Below are 22137 nucleotides of genomic sequence, written 5' to 3' on the forward strand. Positions count from 1 at the left end.
TCGACACCATAGTACAACCCCTAGATACCTATAATTCCTGGTGAAATGATTGATGCCAATTTCCTCTTCAAACCTTTTAAAACAATTCTCCAGTCTAATCCGATGAAGGTCCAATGGCCTTCTTGGCCTAACTTGGCAAATAATTCAGTCTCCCACAATCTCTTCATAATTTATCTTTCTAGACTTAACTGTCCTGTTAACATACATAAACATTTTATCCATTCACATCTTATTTCTCCAGCGTCTCCCTAAGTATTTATATTGCTCCTTTCACATCCTTAATTATAGCTCCCCCTCTGTCTGGAATACTGTACCTCTTCACGGCACAGTGGAAAGCCAGCCCATCTTTTAAAAGCCGGGTGATATGTTACATTGCTCTGGTCATGCTTTCTGATTCCTCCCCAGTCAAAAGTGATCCCTCCTATCCTGTAGCTCTTTTGGTCATGCACAGATTTTACTAAGGCCCAGGCACCTGTAACAAGCACTTTACTAGGTATTAGGAATTGAACAATGAGTCAGACACAGTCCCTGCCATTGATGTGCCTATAGATGTGTGGAAGAGACAGAAAAAGATAATTTCAGTATATAAAGGTCACTTAGTTCAGCCTTGGAGGGTCAGCCTTTGAGATGGTGATGCCTTAGGCAATATGAAGAGTCAGTAGCCAAGTGAAGAAGCAGGAAAGGTCATTCCAGACAGAGGAAATAGACAAGAAACACCATGCTGGGTTTAATGAACTATAAGCAATTCGCTGTTGCTAAAGTTTCCTTCAATCAATGACCAAACTTTATGGAGATGACAGGCAATTTGATGGACTAAAATGTCCTCAGATTTGATTTGGTGGCAAACACTTATGTAATACCACAATCCTTTCTATGACTGGGCTATTAGTAATGCTTCAGTTTATTTTTTTAAAAAAGAAAAAAAAAACACAAAATGACCAATATATGTAACTTGGCAAAATTGTCAGTCTCTTCTCTTTTTGCACCCTTCCTCTGGATTCTCTACAGAATTCAATCTCTGGTGGGTATTTATTATAAAAAAATAAGGAAAAATATTTATAAAAATATTAACCCTCATTTACTAAACTATGCAAGGATGTAATATCTACATATAATAATGAAGAGATCATATTGTTTAATTCTTACACTGTCACGTGAACTTGTTCTTGAGAAGAGTCGATTCATTAAGGTATTACTAACAGCTGTAACAGATCAAATCTAACATTTCTGTTGCTTAGCACAATAAAAGTCTGTTTCTAGTGTACTTATCAAACCAATGCGAGCCTTTCTACTTGAACAGTTCTCTTCCGAGGAGTTATTTGGAGATCCCTCTCACTCTATCTTAAGGTTCCTTTTTCAATACATGGTTCCTAGGTTCGCCTTTTCACTATTCTAGCTGGGTGGGAAAAGAAAAGGTAAAATCTTGCGTAGGTGGTCACTTCTTCACACTACATTGTTTCTGCCCACATTGCTTGAGCTGGAATTTCCAAAGTATAAGGGAAGTTTGGCAATATGGTTGTGTTTGCATCTTAGAAACATAGAAAGTGATCAGTAAACAGACTGGGCTATATGAGAAAATTAATGGGTAAATTAATTTATTCCAGTGGACGTGTGATGACTTTGTGCTAAAAATTTAAGGGGCTAATATATTTTATTAGAAGAACTAAACTGCCTATTCTATCACTTTTATCCTCTAAAGGCATTTAATTTTATTCATGGATTGATTCACTCCCTTGTTAATTTCAACAAACATCCACTAAGCACTTAACATAAGCTAGGCATAATATTAGGAGTGATTGCATAGAGACACAAATCAGAGATATTGATATGCAATAATTTGTCTCTCCATCTGGTAGAGTGCTTGTCCCAAAATAGGTGCTCTCTAAGCATTTGTTAAAATAATTATTCAATAAGTGATCAATCCAACATTGCAAAATACACTGTTAGAGGGCTGGAATAATTACCACAGAGGTGACGGAGCTAACAGTCTTTTACATTCTGTTGGGCTATCTGAATTCCAAAAAGCTGCCCTGGGTGTATTTTGGCTATTTGTTGGAGAGATAAAAACCTCATATACTGATTTGCTTCCACTGTTCATTAATTCCTTAGCTAAATACTACAACACCTAGAACAGTGCCAAATACCAAAGGAACACTCAATTATATGCTACTTAATGAGGGTGACAATAAAAGTTACAAATCTGGAAAATGAATAGCAATGCAATGATCCCATTTTACCAGGCTGGATGGTTCTTCAAAATTGCTACATTTAGGAATTGGAACTTTTTCTTCATTTTTTGTTTTCGTTTTTTTTTCCTTTTTTTTTTTTTTTTAAGGAATAAGACTTATTGCCATCTAGTATGGCATTTATAATTCTTTTATTGATAATAGATTCTTTCTGGAAGCCACATGGGTGTTAGCAAGATAACCATAAAGAAAAAAATCTATAAATTTGTGGCAAGGGAGTTTTAGATCAGTCAATTTGTCAGCTTACAACATTTTTAGAGGTAGGGAATATTGTAAGATTAATGAATTGGCAAGAAATATACTTTATAAGTATGGCACAATAAATGTATGCTTTGTATATCATTTATATCCAAATGATATAAATATAGAATAATAACAACAATGTAAATGAGATAGTTGATAGGTTGTCTCTAGCCTCATAAACAAGATAGATATTTCCATCCATGCTAAGAGTACAGAAAACTGAAAGCTAAAAGGGAGGCAGGCAGTGGTACCTAGGGTCTTGGTTCCTGCCAGGGAACAAAGCCTAAGAGTGCTCATGCAAGAAGGGCTGAGAAGATGAATACCTACATTTAAAGCCAGGGATTGGAGAAATTGGTCCTTAACAATATACAGGAAAGACTGGAACAACTACACTGCATGGGTCCATGACTTCATAGGAAACTCTGGGCCAAGGAAGGCCAGAAGACAAAGATGAATTCTGATGCCAAGGAGTTGGGACAGAATAACATCTACTGTATGAAGAGGTGTTTAAATATTCCAAGATAATTGCAGAGAAGGATCTCTAAACCTCATTCCTGCCTGGGAGCTACAAGCAATCATGTGGAAGAAATACCTAAAACTTTAGATAAGAAAGGGTATAGTGAGAAAGAAACAGACCAAATTAAAAACATAATTTTTTCCATTGAAAATAAATCTTTAAGCCAAAATTTCAAATACGTTAAAAAAAAAAAATACTAGGGGGCTTCCCTGGTGGCGCAGTGGTTGAGAGTCCACCTGCCGATGCAGGGGACACGGGTTCGTGCCCTGGTCCGGGAAGATCCCACATGCCACAGAGCGACTGGGCCCGTGAGCCATGGCCGCTGAGCCTGTGCATCTGGAGCCTGTGCTCCGCAATGGGAGAGGCCACAACAGTGAGAGGCTTGCGTACCGCAAAAAAAAAAAAAAAAAAAAAAAAACTAAGATGAAACACCACAGAATTAATTATAGGTACAGACTTAATTTCAGATACAGTATTTTATTTAAAGGATTTGGAAAAACTTTCAAATTAAATAGAATTTTAATGCTCAAAGTAATAAATGAAACAGTGGATGTGAGTGAGGAATTAGAAATATTTTATAATTATAAGGTGCCTGCACTACTTGGAAATCAGTAGAGTGTTATCTGAAAGTGGACTTGGATTAGCTGTAAATGTATATTACAAATTCTAGGACAGCCACTTAAAAAAGTTAAAAAAGGAGAAAATGGAAGCATATGAAATGTTCAATTAAAATCACAAAGGCAAAAAAAAGTGTGCAAGACAAAAAAACAAAAAACAAGGGCAAAAAGTAGAAAATAATGACAAGTATGGTAGATATTTATCTAATTATATCAATAATTACTTTGAATGTCAGTGGTCTGAAAATACCAGTTAAAAGACAGAGATTGTCAGAGTGGGTCAAAAATAAGACCCAACAATATGCTGTCTATAAGAAATCCACTTGAAATATAAAGACACATATAGGTTAAAAATACAGGGATGGAATAAGATATATCATGCTAACAGTAATCAGAAGAAAGCAGGAGTAGCTGCTTTAGACGTCAGAGCAAGGAAAGTTCTCAAGGATAAAGAGGAGAATTACATATTGATAAAGGAGTCAGTTCTCCAAGAGAATATAACAGTCCTTAATGTGTTATGTACCGAAAAACAGAGCATCAAAATACCTGAGGTAGAAACTGATTGAAGTGCAAGGAGACATAGGTGAATCTACTATTGTAGTTGGAGGCTTCAACATCTCTCTATCAGAAATGGGTGGATCTAGCAGGCAGAAAATCAGTATGGACACAGTAGAACTCAAAGCACCATCAATTAACTGGATACAATGGACATCTATCAACAACTTCATCCAACAACAGCTGAATACACATATTTCTACAGCTTGGAGCATTCACCACAGTAGACCACATTTGGGACCTTAAAACACACCTTAATAAATTTAGAAGAATAGAAATTATGCAGTGTCTGTTCTCACACCACAGTGGAATTAAAGCAGAAATCAATAACACTAAGATAGTTGGGAAATCCCCCAAATACTTGGAGATTAAACAACACATTTCCAAGTAATGCACAAGTCAAAAAGAAATTTTTGAAATAACTTGAACTAAATGAAATTGAAAATAGAATGTAAAAATTTAGAGGGAAATATAGCATGGAATGCATATATTAAAAAAGAAAGATCTATGTATGTATGCTTTCACCTTAGGACATGTATGCTTTCACCTTAGGACACTGGAAAAAAGAACAAAATAAATCTAAAATAAGCAGAAGAAAATAAATAAAAATTAGAGTCAAAATCAATGAAATCAATAGAGAAAATCAACAAAATGAAAAGCTGGCTCTTGAAAAGATCAGTAAAATCAATAAGCCTTTAGCCAAGCAAACTAAAGAAAATATGAATTGATACAAATTACTCATATCAGAAATGAAGGAAAGGACATTACTACAAATCCCACAGACATCAAAAGGATAAAAAAAGGAGTATCATGAACAACTCCATGCCCACTAAGTTGATCACCTAGATGAAATGGACCAATTCCTTAAAAGACACAATCTGCTAAAAATCACACATGAAGAAATAGACAATCCAAATAGGCCCATAACTATTAAATAAATCTCGTTAATAATAACCTTTCAGAGCAGACACGATTTAGGCCCAGATGGGTCCACTGGTGAATTCTACCAGACATTTAAGGAAGAAATTATACCAATTCTGCAATCTCTTCTAAAAGAAGCAGAGAAAACACTTCCTAACTCACTCTATGAGGCCAGCATTACCCTATTACTGAAGTAAGACACTGTTGAGTCATGGAATATTTTCATGATTTGCCCAATGTCACATAAATGATAAGTGATATAGTCAGAATTTGAACTTGGATCCATCCAGTTTCAAACACCCTGTTCTTTCGTGGATTCTCAGCTACATCACAGTCAGATTGAAGATCACCAGGAATTCTTTTTTCTTACAGCACTTTGCCTTTCTTACTGTGGGGCCAGTGAGCCCATGAGCCTAATCATTCTTTTACTTCTCTTGATCTGGTGTTTGACAGGGGCTTGAAAACCTAACTCTGGGAATTTGTATTTCTTGTCTCACTTTCTGTTTTCTGTCTCTGATCTATCAAACTCATCCCCTAGTTTGCATTTAAAAATTATTATTTAAAAAAAAAATTAATTGTGACAAGCCTGATCTTGATGCTAATTAATTCATGGTGAATTTTTTTTTTCCAGTTAGAATAGTATTTGCAATTTGCAAGATGACTAGCCAGTATTAAGAGTATATTCTGTGACCATTCAATAATGTTTTGTTCTATGCAAGTAGAATTTTATTCTATTATAATATTCAGGTTCAAGTAGGGAATTAGACCTTTCCCCTTATTTGGAAATAAATGCTATTGAAAACTGAGAATTTTGGCATAAATATAACACCATTCTGAGAAATCTATATGTATGGTAGTTCCTAAATTCAGTTAATAAATGCAAAACATAGGGAGAAATGTAAATTATTCTATTTGGCACCTTTGCTAGTGTATACTAGAGTCAATTTCAACATGACTCTTTTTCTCCTGGAGAAACATTTTTCTTAGGTCATTATTATTTTTAAATTCAGTGTCTTTTTTAAAGTGCAACCAAGTTCACAATGGAATACACAGATATCTTATAGCTCTAATGAAAATACAAAAGAATCTTTAATTTTTTCCTCCTTCTTTTGCAGAAACACTTATTCAGTATTATCCAATAATAACCTATATGTCTCATCTCATTTCGACTTCCTCCTTTATAATCTTTTGCAATGATAATAAAGTAATATAACTCAATAGCACAGACTTCATCAGAACACACATTTATTGATAAGATTTTACTTTCCTGTGACTCTGCTCAAGACATAATCATCAAAAACCTGTTGACAATGCGTACCTGTTAGAATTACCAGAATGGCTTAAAAAGAAAATTGAAGGGCTTCCCTGGTGGCGCAGTGGTTGAGAGTCCGCCTGCTGATGCAGGGGACACGGGTTCGAGCCCTGGTCTGGGAAGATCGCACATGCGTACTGGAGAAAATGCAAAGCAAGTGGACTTCTCATAGATTGCTGGTGGAAATGCAAAAAGGTGCAACCGCTCTGGGAAACAGTTTGGAACTTTCTTATAAAGTTAAACATGCACCCTACTATGGTCCAGCAATTCCACTGCTAGATATTTACCCAAGAGAAATAAAACAGATGTCCACACAAAAACATGCATGCAAACACTTAGAGTGGCTTTATTCGTAATTGCCCCAAACTAGAAGCAATCAAAATGTTCATGAGCTGGTAAATAGAATATCCATATAATGAAATACTATTCAGCAATAAGAATGAATTGACTACCTCTGCTTTCAATAACGGGAATACATCTCAAATGCATCATGTTAAGATAAAGAAACCAAATTCAAAAAGTTGTATAAATACTGTATGATTTCATTTATATGACATTCTGGAAAAAACAAACCTAAGGGAACAGAAAGCAAATTAGAGATTTCCTGGGGCTGGGCCTGGGAGGAAGAGATTAAATACAAAGAATGAGGTAGAACTTTTGGGGATGGTGGAAATGCTGTTGTGATGGTAGTGGTCATATGATTGTATGTTTATCAAAATTCATAAAATTTACACAAAAAGGGTGAATTTTATTATATATCAATTATATCTCAGAAAACCTGAAAAGGAGAAGGAGAAGGAGGGGTATGAGGGGTCAGAGAAGAAGAAGGAGAGGACAGGAAGGAAAAACAAATGAAGGATGGAGCTATCTGAGGGAGTTTTCTGGGCACAAAGCTTTCAGGGTCCAGAAATCCACGATGATCAGGCCCAGGTCTTGTGCAAATTCAGCCTTTTATTTTTCTGTGGGAGAGGATTCCTCCCCTTTCATACAACCCCTCCAGTCTTCTCACTCCTTTCTGATCCTTTATACGGAGCCCAGCTTCCACCACACACAGGAAATCTAAAACAAAACAATACAGATGGCAAAATAAAACAACAACAAAACCATCACATCACCAAGATGTGACGGCCTGGCTGAACCTGAAACCAATGAGTTTGTCTTGCAAACGTGGACAGTTCCTAATACAAAAGGGAAGTTGGTGTGGTAGAAAGAGGGTGTTAAAATAAAAAAGGAACTAAACAATTTACTATACAAATTCTCCTTGATTTCCATATTTCTCTCTTTGACTTTATTTTATTTCTGAGGCTAAAAAAATACATCTATATCTGTATATAGATACAGTAGGTTACTTTTTTTTTTTTTTTTTGTAAATTCAGGTCACAGTTTTAAAAGCACAGTCCAAAACACATACAAAATAATTTAAAGGAATGCACAATTCATTGTTTTTTCTTGAATGATATTAAGGAGTTCCAAGTTCTAACCCCTAGCAATATTTCTCTCATCCCCACCCCCCTTACCCCCACATACCATGGACCCTCTGACTCACCAAATCCTCACAGTATTCTTTCCCATTCACCACTGCCTACTTTGCAGTGGCAAGGAATGGTGGCAAAAATACTCTTCTCCCACCGTGCCTTGCCATATTCCTGACTGTGGCTCCTTAGAGACTGTTCCTCATTTTGTGTCTTTGTTTTTCTTCTGAGAATTCTTCCTGGGTGTCTTTAGTTTATTTTACCACTTCCCATTGCAATTCTGCATCTTCTCAGGAGGCTGGATTTCCCAGAGTTTATGGAGTATAGAAAATGAAGCCGCTTCCTGGGAAGCCAACTTTCAAAATGAAGTTCTTGTGGAAGAAACACAATATGACAATCAAAAAACAATTTTTGATTAACTTACTGAATTTCATTTACTCTAAGACACACATTTTCCCACACTTTTACATCTCTTAATAGTGTGTCTTAGTTTAAAGGGCAGCATTTACTTTTCTTAGTGACATAAAATGTTATATCTTTTAATCAGGGACCACAGATTTGATAAAATTCCATAAATGCCTTAATCATGTTTTTTTTTAACACTCAGAAAATACTGTATAACCTAGAGCAAGCACCCTGGAATCTCTCTTCATATATTTCAGCTCTCTCTTCTAACTCACTGAAATCCTCCCTTGCCAGCCTATTCAATAAGTCATTTCTCCCCAAATGCTTTCTTTATTGTATATAAATAAATGTTTCTTAATTCTATGGGACACAAGCCCAAAGAACATTAACTGGTGCGGTAGGAGAAGAAACTAAGGAATCAGAGTTCACTTTGGATGAGCGGAGCTTAAACTTCTAGACTCCATATTAACAATTTTTACCCTATCACGTTTATTAGGAGAAGCCTTATGAAGCAAGACATTTAATATCTCTATACTTGTTTTTTGACTTACAAAATACTAACATAATTCACAAAGTTTATCATAATAACGTCACTGATTCATTTCTCTGAATTCCTGAAATAAAGTGCCTCTATCAAGACAATGGACAATTGTCTTTATTCATAAATCCATCGACAGACACTTAGCTTGTTTCCATATCTTGGTTATTGTGAATGGTGCTGCTATGAACATGGGAGTGCAAATATCTCTTCAAGATAATGATTTCATTTCCTTTGGCTATAGATTGAGAAATGGGATTGCTGGATCATATGGTAGCACTATTTTTAATTTCTTGAGGAATCTCCATACTGTTTTCCACTGTGGCTGTACCAATTTACAATCCCACCAACAATGCAAAAGGGTTCCCTTTTCTCCACATTCTCACCAGCATTTGTTATCTCTTCTCTTTTTTATAATAGCCATCCTAACAGGTGTGAGGTGATCTCACTGGGGTTTTGATTTGCATTTTCCAGATGACTAGTGATATTGAGCATGTTTTCAAGTACCTGTTGGTCATTTGTACTTAGAAAAATATCTATTCAGGCCTTTGCCCATTTTTAAACTGGGCACCACTGAATATAATTTAACCTTAAAAAAACAGAAGAAATCGTGTCATTTGCAACAACATGGATGAACCTGGAGGATATTGGAGTATATGCTAAGTGAAATAAGCCAGACAGAGAAAGACAAATAATCCATGTTAGCACTTACATGTGGAATTGAAAAACATAAGTTAAAAAGTTGAACTCATATCAACTGTAGTTGATAATACTGTATTGTATAATTGACATTTACTAAGAGTGTAGAACTCAAATATTATCACCACAAAAAAGTAAATATGGGAGATGATAGATGTGTTAATTAACTCCTGTGGAAGGAATCCTTTCACAGCGTATACATAGATCATCACATGTACACTTTAAATGTCTTAGAATTTTGTCAATAATACCTCAATAAATCTGGAAAAAAAGACAATGTACTATTTGCTTGTGCATAATATTGAGACAGATAGCATTACTTTGGTTATATATATCATCAGGGGCAGGGAGTGTCAGGGTATTTCCTTGGAATTAAAACCTTCCTCCGAAGCTAGACGCAACTTTATGTTTTGACATGAAAGCCATGATGGCACTAAGGAAAATATCAGCCTTTGGTCTTACTTTTTGGCAAGTGTCTACTCTTTTCTAATGGAAAACGTAAAGGAATGTATACCAATGTAAGTCTCAGAGAATAACTGGGTCAAAGAACACATTTATCACAGATTTATAACAAATTACTTATATCCTTTTTTATCCCATCAGGCTTTGTGACTTCACCTCTGGGGAATTGTAATTTATGCCAAAGAGGTAAGAATAATGGTTTTATTTTCATGGGTTCATTTCCTTCCTTTTAAAATAAAGAAATTATAATACTAAGGTGAGATTTGCTACTTCAGCATGACTGCCATTATGATAAGTAAGAACATACATATTTGCTTACTTTGTTGGTGAAAAAAATTCAGTGGCATTAATACTAAGGTAGACTAACGTGTCCATTGTTTAGTTGTATATTCATGGACACATCTTCCAAGAGGCCTTACACATTATTTCCTATGTTGAAAAACAATCCCAAGTACTAAGAAATGGTCTTTCCCTTCTCATATATTGTCTTTTCTCACCTCTTGTGTCTCTCTAGAATCTTAGCTGTATATATTAAAATTGGAGTGATAATTGATAATTACATTAAGTAGTTATCTCCCCAGTTAAGCATCACTTAAGGAGCTAATGTTGCTGTCAGATAGTTTTAGATTTAATACTGTCTGTGTTTCAGCACCTTATACTGAAAATTATACTGAAAACTCTAGAGCTGAGGACATTTGAACTTACCAATATGTATGATGATGCCACTACATAGGCCACAGTTTTGATGAATAGAAGTGTTCCTGTTCCTTCTGTAAATTCTACGTTTTTTTCCTCTGTATACTAGAACTCTGTTACTGTATGTATTCTAGAGTTTTATCAGATCTATTTTTCTAGTTTTTGAAAATATTTTAAGTCTTTTATATAACTATCCATCGAGGTTTTAATTTTATTGACTAAAATTTTCATTTCTTTGTGTCTGTGTGTTCTTTTCTGAAGTAATTTTGGTCTTTTGAAGTAATTTTCTCCTTTTGGTAAGTGCCTTGTTTTTTCTCATATTGTAATGTTTCATGTCTTTGCCATTTAACATGTTTATTTATAATCTTCATATTTAAAATCCTTATCTAATGGTTGTGTATATGAAGTTCTTGGGGTATACATGTTGTTTCTTGTGTGAGATCAGTTTTAGCTAACTATGAGGTTTTGATTAAATGTGTTTACCTTATAAAAAGTTTTTATTGACTTCTACAAATTAATTCAGAGGTCTTGTCAGGCTGAGATCACTTTTTAATGTTAATTTCCAGCCCAAGGTTTCGTATAACTTTTAGGTAGCACACATTGGAAACCCCAACTTTGTGATAGTAGGTCTAAGACCACACATTCTCAAGATAGACTATATTATTTCAAGCAAGAGAGCAGATCAAGAGAGTCAAGTTTCATTTTTGTCTTTATCTGCTGGACTGATGGACAGCTTTTCTAGTCTATCTCTTCATTGAGGTTGTAGCCATCAAAACCCTGCCGTTTTGTGGTGGGTCTAAATGTCAACTTTACCTTACCTGGGACCAAGTACAGTCGTCCCTGGGTGTCTGTGGGGGATTGGTTCCAGGATCTGCCCCAAATATCAAAATCTGTGGATGTTCCAGAACTACAGTAGGCCCTCCGTATCCATGGTTCCACATCCACAGGTTCAGTTAACCTTGGATTATGTAGTACTGTCATTATTTATTGAAAAAAATCCATGTGTAAGTGAACGTGTGAAATTCAAACCTGTGGGTCAGTTATTCAAGAATCAATTGTACTCATCTCTGTTCCCCATGGCCATTAAAATTGTAACTCATTGGTTATCAAGATCTGGCTGCCTTCCCATGAAAACCTCTTTGTCAACCCATTTTGCTATTCTTCTTTTAATTTTTCTTTTTACCTTAGAAGATTCCTCTTAATTCCACAGGAGCTTAACTGTGCATCTTAATGAATGTTTTTTATATTCATTCAGAATTTCTCTTTGCCCTGTAATTGGAGTATTTTTCAGTTTATATAGTAAATCACATTGTCATGATCAAAAACATATTCTTTATTAGGAATACTCTGGTATCATTCTTATATATTAAGCTTCTCATAGCCTGATGTCCTCATTAGTCATCTCATCTCCTAAAACATCATTCTTTGTGGCTCCAAGAAGTATGTACATCATAAGTCTATGTGGATGCATTTTTTTTCCCCTTTTTATCCTTAGTTAAACCCTGGTCCATAACAAAAGGAGCATCCATAGATATGATAGCTGCATCCATAGACATAATGAAAGGAGTAAAATTTTAATACACATATAATGAAAATTAGGTTTCTTCATTAACATACTACATTAGTATGATTGAAAAATTTAATGCTGTCTTATATAAAACCTTTTATTTTCTTCATCTGAAATTCAGGAGAGTACATTTATAACACAACTTCTGTGTAATGATTCAGTATGTCTCTTGACATTTTTTAGAAATGCCACCCAAATTATTAATGCTAAGTATATTGTTGCTGAAAGAAAAGTTAAGGACATGTTGAATATCAAGATTCTGATCACCTAAGTAATATGACATAGGCTATTCTTTGTAATTGCTGTTGAAACAAAATTGGTCAAAGAATTAATTAAGAATTAATTCAGAGACTGTCATAATGTTTTCAGTTTCTGGCCATATTCCATGATTATATTAGCCATTAGCACAGCTATTTTATCAGAGGTAAATGTGCCAAATTAAGTTAAACTGAAGATCCGGGGACAAAAAGGGCCCACTGAGATTTGCAGAACATATGCTGCTATAAAAAATAGTATTAGTAGCAAAGAAGAAGGAAAAGTATGATGTGAGAGGAATGTGAGTGAAGGTCCCAGATGGAGGATCCATGGACAGTGTCAGAGTTTAATAACATAGGAGATAATTCACTGTCCTTGTGTTGCACAGGCAAAGCTAACCAAAGTTAGCATCAGGTAGTAGAGATCCAGCTCAGACTGCAGACTTTGAAAAGACCAGGGAAAAAGGCAAGAAGTGGTGCCATTACTTCTAGGTCATGGTTATCACTTGCAAGGCAATCAGAGAAGTGTTAAAGGTCACAAAACACAATAGACTTGGAATCAGTCTGGGCAAGAACTTAGCAAAAAATGTTGATGGACAGTTCCTCACTGTAAGGTTAGAGTCTATATTCCCTTTTTCAAGGGCCAAATAGATTATGTAAACTAAGATAAACCTGAAGTTTTAGGTGTGCGTCGATGGGAAGAGAGGAAAGGACAAAAGGCACGTCTTTGTAGAAAAAGATGAATGCATTGGAAGGACTCGGGGAAGTTCATCAGACAAGACACTGGGTCAGTAGAGTTTGTTAGTCTTTTTGGATTTATGCATAATCATAACAAACATTTCCATTTATGTGCTTTTAACGTTACAGTCAGCTCATTCAGTTTCCTTTTACCTACTATCAGAAGAGGAAATTTCTGTTAACCCATTTTCATGATAATTGTGGCAAAGCAGACACTGTAGATGGATTTGTTTATAGGGTGGGATATGCTTTTGAAGATGATAAGAACGGGGGTGTGTGTACCTTCAAGATAGGACAGGAGTAAGAAGTGGAGATCACCTTCCTCCCCACAAATACATCAAAATTACATCTACATGTGGAACAACTCCTACAGAACACCTACTGAATGCTGGCAGAAGACCTCAGACTTCCCAAAAGGCAAGACACTTCCCACGTACCAGGGTAGGGTAAAAGAAAAAAGAAAAAACAGAGACAAAAGAATAGGGATGGGACCTGCACCTCGGGGAGGGAGCTGTGAAGGAGAAAAAGTTTCCACACACTAGGAAGCCCCTTCATTGGCGGGAATGGAGGATGGGCGGGGGGGAAGATTCGGAGCCACAGAGGAGACCACAGCAACAGGGGTGCAGAGGGCAAAGTGGAGAGATTCCCACACAGAGGATTGGTGCTGATAAACACTCACCAGCCTGAGAGACTTGTCTGCTCACCTGCTGGGGTGGGCAGGGGCTGGGAGCTGAGGCTCAGGCTTCAGAGTTCATATCCCTGGGAGAGGACGGAGGTTGGCTGCGTGAACACAGCCTGAAGGGGGCTAGTGTGCCACAGCTATCCGGTGGGGAAGTACGGGAAAATGTCTGGACCTGCCTAAGAGGCAAAAGACCATTGTTTTGGGGTGTGCAAGGAGAGGGGATTCAGAGCACCGCCTGAAAGAGCTTCAGAGAAGGACGTGAGCCGCGGTTATCAGCACGGACACCAGAGATGGGCATGAAATGCTAAGGCTGCTGCTGCAGCTATCAAGAATCCTGTGTGCAAGCACAGGTCACTATCCACACCTTCCCTCCTGGGAGCCTGTGCAGCCCGCCACTGCCAGAGTCCCATGATCCAGGGACAACTTCCCTGGGAGAACACACGGCGCGCCTCAGGCTGTTGCAGCGTCATGCCAGCCTCTGCCACCACAGACTCGCCCCACATTCTGTACCCTCCCCTCCCCCAGCCTGAGTGAATCAGAGCCCCCTAATCAGCCACTTCTTTAACCCTGTCCCGTCTGGGTGGGAACAGACGCCCTCAGGTGACCTGCACACAGAGATGCGGCCAAATCTAAAGCTGAACCCCAGGAGCTGTGCGAATAAAGAAGAGAAAGGGAAATTTCTCCCAGCAGCCTCAGGAGCAGCAGATTAAATCTCCACAGTCAACTTGATGTACCCTGCATCTGTGGAATACCTGAATAGACAACGAATCATCCCAAAATTGAGGCAGTGGACTTTGGGAGCAACTGTAGAATTGGGGTTTGCTTTCTGCATCTAATTTGTTTCTGGTTTCATGTTTATCTTAGTTTAGTATCTAGAGCTTATTATCATTTGTAGATTTGTTTATTGATTTGGTTGGTCTCTTCCTTTTTCTATTATATATATATATATGTATATATGTATACATTTATTTTTCTTTTTCACTTTTTGTGAGTGTGTATGTATATGCTTCTTGTATGATTTTGCGTGTATAGCTTCGCTTTTGCCATTTGTCCTAGGGTTCGGACTGTCTTTTTTTTTTTTTTTAGTATAGTTTTTAGTGCTTGTTATCACAAGCACTAAAGCACTTGGTTGCTCTCTTCTTTCTTTCTCTCTTTTTTTTAAATTACTTTTTTATTTTAATAACTTTTTTCTATTTTAATAACTTTATTTTATTTACTTCTTTTTTCATTCTTTCTTTTCTTTTTGTTTCCTTCCTTCCTTCCTTCCTTCCTTCCTTCTGCCTTTTCTTCTGAACCACGTGGCTGACAGTGTCTTGGTGCTGTGGCTGGGTGTCAGGCCTGAGCCTCTGAGATGGGAGAGCTGAGTTCAGGACATTGATCCACTAGAGACCTCCCGGTCCCATGTAGTATCAAATGGCAAAAGCTCTCCCAGAGATCTCCATCTCAATGCTAAAACCCAGCTCCACTCAACGACCAGCCAGCTACAGTGCTGGACACCGTATGCAACAACTAGCATGACAGGAACACAACCCCACCCATTAGCAGAGAGGCTGCCTAAAAGCATAATAAGTTTACAGACATCCCAAAACACACCACTGGACGTGGTCCTGCCCACCAGAAAGACAAAATCCAGCCTCATCCACCGGAACACGGGCACCAGTCCCCTCCAGCGGGAAACCTACACAACCGACTGAACCAACCGTACCCACTGGGAGCAGACACCAAAAACGATAGAAACTATGAAACTGCAGCCTGCAAAATGGAGACCCCCAAACACAGTAAGTTAACATGAGAAGACAGAGAAATACACAGCACATGAAGGAGCAAGGTAAAAACCCACCACACCAAACAAATGAAGAGGAAATAGGCAATCTACCTAAAAAAGAATAGAGAGTAATGATAGTGAAGATGATCCAAAATCTTGGAAATACAATGGATAAAATAAAAGAAACATTTAACAAGGACCTAGAAGACTACAGAGCAAACAAAGAATGATGAAAAACACAATAAATGAAATTAAAAATTCCCTAGAAGGAATCAATAGCAGAATAACTGAGGCAGAAAAATGGAAACTGACCTAGAAGATAAAATAGTGGAAATAATGATTGCAGAGCAGAATAAAGAAAAAAGAATGAAAAGACTTGAGGACAATCTCAGAGACGTCTGTGACAACATTAAATGCACCAACTTTCGAATTATAGGGGTCCCAGAAGAAGAAGACAAAAAAAAAGGGACTGAGGAAATATTTGAAGATATTATAGTTGAAAACATCCCTAATATGGGTGAGGAAATAGTCAAGTGCAGGAAGTGCAGAGAATCCCATACAGGATAAATCCAAGGAGAAACACACCAAGACACATATTAATCATACCATCAAAAATTACATACAGAGAAAAAATATTAAAAGCAGCTAGAGACAAGCAACAATTAACATAAAAAGAATCCCCATAAGGTTAACAGCTGATCTTTCAGCAAAAACTCTGCAAGCCAGAAGGGAGTGGCAGGACATATTTAAAGTGAAGAAAGGGAAAAACCTACACCCAAGATTACTGTACCCAGCAAGGATCTCATTCAGATTTGTCAGAGAAATTAAAAGCTTTACAGAGAAGCAAAAGCTAAGAAAATTCAGCATCAGCAAACCAGCTCTACAACAAATGCTAAAGGAACTTCTCTGGCAGGAAACACAAGAGAAGGAAAAGATTTACAACAACAAACCCCAAACAATTAAGGAAATGGCAATGGGAACATACATATTGATAACTACCTTAAATGTAAATGGATTAAATGCTGCAACCAAAAGATATAGACTGGCTGAATGGATACAAAAACAAGACCCATGTATATGCTGTCTACAAGAGACCCACTTCAGACCTAGGGATGCATACAGACTGAAAGTGAGGGGATGGAAAAAGATGCTCCATACAAATGGATATCAGAAGAAAGCTGTAGTAGCAATTCTCATCTCAGACAAAATAGACTTTAAAGGCTATTACAAGAGAAAGGACACTACATAATGATCAAGGGATCGATCCAAGAAGAAGATATAACAACTATAGATATTTATGCACCCAATATAGGACCACCTCAATACGTAAGGCAAATGCTGACAACCATAAAAGGGGAAATTGACAGTAACAAAATAATAGTAGGGGACTTTAACACCCAACTTTCACCAATAGATCATCCAAAATGAAAATAAATAAATAAACACAAGCTTTAAATAACACATTAAACAAGATGGACTTAATTGATATTTATAGGACATTCCATCCAAAAACAGCAGATTACACTTTGTTCTCAAGTGCTCATGGAACATTCTCCAGGACAGATCATATCTTGGGTCACAAATCAAGCCTTGGTAAATTTAAGAAAATTGAAATCATATCAGGTATCTCTTCTGATCACAATGCTGTGAGACTAGATATCAATTACAGGAAAAAATCTGTAAAAAATACAAACACATGGAGGCTAAACCATACACTGCTAAATAACCAAGAGATCACTGAAGAAATCAAAGAGGAAATAAAAAAATACCTAGAAACAAATGACAATGAAAACACGATGACCCAAAATCAGATGCAGGAAAAGCAGTTCTAAGAGGGAAGTTTATAGCAATACTGTCTTACCTCAGGAAACAAGAGACATCCCAAATAAACAACCTAACCTTACACCTAAAGCAATTAGAGAAACAAGAAAAAAAAATAAACCCAAAGTTAGCAGAAGAGAAGAAATCATAAAAATCAGATCAGAAATAAATGAAAAGAAATGAAGGAAACAATAGCAAAGATCAATAAAACTAAAAGCTGGTTCTTTGAGAAGATAAACAAAATTGATAGACCATTAGCCAGACTCATCAAGAAAAAAATGGAGAAGACTCAAATCAATAGAAATGAACAAGGAGAAGTAACAACTGAAACTGCATAATTACAAAGGATCATGAGACATTACTAAAAGCAAATATATGCCAATAAAATGGACAACCTGGAAGAAATGGACAAATTCTTAGAAAAGCACAACCTTCTGAGACTGAACCAGGAAGAAATAGAAAATATAAACAGACCAATCACAAGCACTGAAATTGAAACTGTGATTAAAAATCTTCCAACAAACAAAAGCCTATAACCAGATGGCTTCACAGGCGAATTCTATTAAACATTTAGAGAAGAGGTAACACCTATACTTTTCAAACTCTTCCAAAATATAGCAGAGACAGGAACACTCCCAAACTCATTCTACGAGGCCACCATCACCCTGATACCAAAACCAGACAAAGATACCACAAAGAAAGAAAATCACAGGTGAATATCACTGATGAACATAGATGCAAAAATCCTCAGCAAACTACTAGCAAACAGAATCCAACAGCACATTAAAAGGATCATACACCATGATCAAGTGGGGTTTATCCCAGGAATGCAAGGATACTACAATATATGCAAATCAATCAATGTGATAAACCATATTAACAAATTGAAGGAGAGAAACCATATGATCACCTCAATGGATGCAGAAAAAGGTTTTGACAAAATTCAATATCCATTTATGATAAAAACCCTCCAGAGAGTAGGGATAGAGGGAACTTACGTCAACATAATAAAGGTCATATATGACAAACCCACAGCCAACATCATTCTCAATGGTGAGAAACTGAAACCATTTACTCTAAAATCAGGAACAAGACAAGGATGCCCACTCTCACCACTATTATTCAAAATAGTTTTGGAAGTTTTAGCCACAGCAATCAGAGAAGAAAAATAATTAAAAGGAATGCAAATTGGAAAAGAAGAAGTAAAACTGTCACTGTTTGCAGATGACTTGATTCTATATATATACATAGAGAATCCTAAAGATGCTACCAGAAAACTACTAGAGTTAATCAATGAATTTGGTAAAGTAGCAGGATACAAACTAATGCACAGAAATCTCTTGCATTCCTATGCACTAATGATGAAAAATCTGAAAAAAAATTAAGGAAACACTCCCATTTACCATTGCAACAAAAAAAATAAAATACCTAGGAATAAACCTACCTAGGGAGACAAGAGACCTTTATGCAGAAAACCATAAGACACTGATGAAAGAAATTAAAGATGATACAAAGAGGTGGAGAGATATACCATGTTCTTGGATTGGAAGAATCAACATTGTGAAAATGACTATACTACCCAAAGCAATCTACAGATTCAATGCAATACCTATCAAACTACCACTGGCATTTTTCACAGAACTAGAACAAAAACTTGCACAATTTGTATGGAAACACGAAAGACCCCAAATAGCCAAAGCAATCTTGATAACGAAAAACGGAGCTGGAGGAATCAGGCTCCCTGACTTCAGACTATACTACAAAGCTACAGTAATCAAGACAATATGGTACTGGCACAAAAACAGAAAGATAAATCAATGGAACAGGATAGAAAGCCCAGAGATAAACCCATGCACATATGGTCACCTTATTTTTTATAAAGGAAGCAAGAATACACAATGAAGAAAGCCTCTTCAATAAGTGGTGCTGGGAAAACTGGACAGCTACATGTAAAAGAATGAAATCAGAACACTCCTTAATACCATACACAAAAATAAACTCAAAATGGTTTAAAGACCTAAATATAAGGCCAGACAGTATAAAACTCTTAGAGGAAAACATAGGCAGAACACTCTATGACATAAATCACAGCAAGATCCTTTTTACTCATTTCCTAGAGAAATGGAAATAAAAACAAAAATAAACAGATGGGACCTAATCAAATCTACAAGCTTTTGCACAGCAAAGGAAACCATAAACAAGGTGAAAAGACAACCCTCAGAATGGGAGAAATATTTGCAACTGAATCGATGGATAAAGAATTAATCTCCAAAATATACAAGCAGCTCCAGCAGCTCAATATCAAAAAAATAAACAAACCAATCCACATATGGGCCGAAGACCTAATAGACGTTTCTCCAAAGAAGATATATAGATTGCCAACAAACACGTGAAAAGATGTTCAACATCCCTAATCATTAGAGAAATGCAAATCAAACCACAATGAGATATCACCTCACACCAGTCAGAAAGGCCATCATCAAAAAATCTACAAACAATGCTGGAGAGGGTATGGAGAAAAGGGAACCACCTTGCATTGTTCGTCGGGATGTCAAGCGATACAGCCACTATGGAGAACAGTCTGGAGGTTCCCTAAAAACTAAAAATAGAAATGCCATATGACCCAGCAATCCCACTACTGGGCATATACCCTGACAAAACTATAATTCATAAAGAGTCATGTACCACAATGTTCATTGAAGCTCTATTTACAGTAGCCAGGACATGGAAGCAACCTAAGTGTCCTTCGACAGATGAATGGATAAAGAAGATGTGGCACATATATGCAATGGAATATTCCTCAGCCATGGAAAGAAATGAATTTGAGTTATTTGTAGTGAGTTGGATGGACCTAGAGTCTGTCATACAGAGTGAAGTAAGTCAGAAAGAGAAAAACGAGTATCGTATGCTAACACATATATATGGAGTCTAAAAAAAAAAAGAAGAAAAGAAATGTTTCTGAAGAACCTAGGGGCAGGACAGAAATAAAGATGCAGACATAGAGAATGGAGTTGAGGACACAGGGAGGGGGCAGGGTAAGCTAGGACCAAGTGAGAGAGTGGCTTGGATGTATATACACTACCAAATGTAAAATAGATAGCTAGTGGCAAGCAGCCGCATAGCACAGGGAGATCAGCTCGGTGCTTTGTGACCACCTAGAGGGGTAGGATAGGGATGGTGGGAGGGAGATGCAAGAGGGAAGAGATATGGGGAAGTATGTATGTGTATAGCTGTTTCACTTTGTTATACAGCAGAAACTAACACACCATTTTAAAGCAAGTACACTCCAATAACGATGTTAAAAATAGTTTTTTATTTTAAAAAAAGCAAATGATAAGAATAGCTTATTTTATGTTAAAGAGAAATACAGTTAAGATTATTAGATAATAGAGTCTTAATAAATGAAGTGTCTTTTCATTAACAATTTCTCAAGTTTTTAATTAGTATCTATTTATGGAGGCTGGTTTTATATTTCTACATTAATGTTATAAAAGTCTATTTCTTTCCGTTATATTGCACAGCATATGCTTTTCAAAGTTCTGCCTGAATTATATTTGACTTCTTGTAATTATTTAATTATTATTTTTATTTAAAAATAAAGTTGTGTAATAGAACCATAGTTTGAAAAGTTATACCCAGAGCTCTCTGGAAAGTCTTCCATTCCACAGATGGAAGTAAACACTTAATAATGAATTTTAAAAGAATTGAAGGCATTGGCTCTACATTTATTTAAATAGCATGGTTTCTGCTTCGTATTCCCAATGAGTCATTCTCAACAGGAAACAGAAATCTCTTTATCTGCATGAACCACTGTTACGCTTTTTATCCTCTTTTCTCATTAATTATGAGCTGAAATTAGCATGTGAATTCTATTAATAATAATGTAGAAGGATATTGTCATTTATATTATTAGTCATGGCTTCATTCCTAATAACAATGTTTCTTGCAAAACTTGGTAATGGGACACCCCTTAACTTGTCTTTTGACTTGGTCCGCATGTTTAGGGTGTCCAAAAACCTCAATCTGCTAGGCTCTTGGCTACCTTTCTGTCTTTTACTGTCCATTCAAGGGTATTACTGTTCCGTCTTGGTGAATGACTCTGATTTACACAAGGAATGTTTATACTTAAAAAAAAAAAAGACATTGTTATGATATGTGACTTTTAATGTCACACATCCAATATCTGATACCAAATTTGATTATTTTTCATGTTTAGCAGAGATGGTAGATTCATGGGAAATGCCAAAGAAAATGTCCCACCTACTATTTCTATTTAGTTTTGCAGTCTAGTATGTTGGTTTTCCCCTCAACAGATAATAATTGTAGACAATTGTATTATTCTTCCTAATTATTTTCTATGAAAAGAATGATATTTTATGAGACAGTCTGTCCCAGTGTGAAGCAAAATGCACAAAAACATAACTTTAAGAGCTCAACTTTGAAAGTTGAAAGACTGCCTTGTCCTATTTTATATCACTGTGGAAGAGTACTTCTAAAAGAGTAGGGATTGAACTTGTCTTTGGACTTTAAAATAAGCAACTGTGCTTCAACTTAATGGTTTGAGACCCAGTGAATTGAGCTTAATAAAGGCTTTCAAATCCTCAGTGTACAAATAATGGGTGTGCAG

At 36.4% G+C, this 22137-nt stretch overlaps 1 protein-coding gene across 8 annotated transcripts in view; it reads left to right on the forward strand.

Annotated features, from left to right (window-relative positions):
* The window catches only part of CELF2 (CUGBP Elav-like family member 2), a 1226917-nt gene that overhangs the window by 117040 nt on the left and 1087740 nt on the right, over window positions 1–22137 (forward strand). For 5 of the 8 annotated variants that reach the window (XM_079914891.1, XM_079914887.1, XM_079914888.1 and 2 more), the window contains 2 exons: window positions 10129–10173; window positions 10945–10979. The gene's annotated coding sequence lies outside the window, so the exon portion shown is untranslated. The remainder of the gene's footprint in view (window positions 1–10128; window positions 10174–10944; window positions 10980–22137) is intronic. The other 3 variants (XM_079914892.1, XM_079914878.1, XM_079914879.1) reach the window with 1 other exon arrangement.

Source organism: Stenella coeruleoalba (assembly GCF_951394435.1).
Source record: "Stenella coeruleoalba genome assembly, chromosome: 2".
Classification (NCBI taxonomy): Eukaryota; Metazoa; Chordata; class Mammalia; order Artiodactyla; family Delphinidae; genus Stenella; species Stenella coeruleoalba.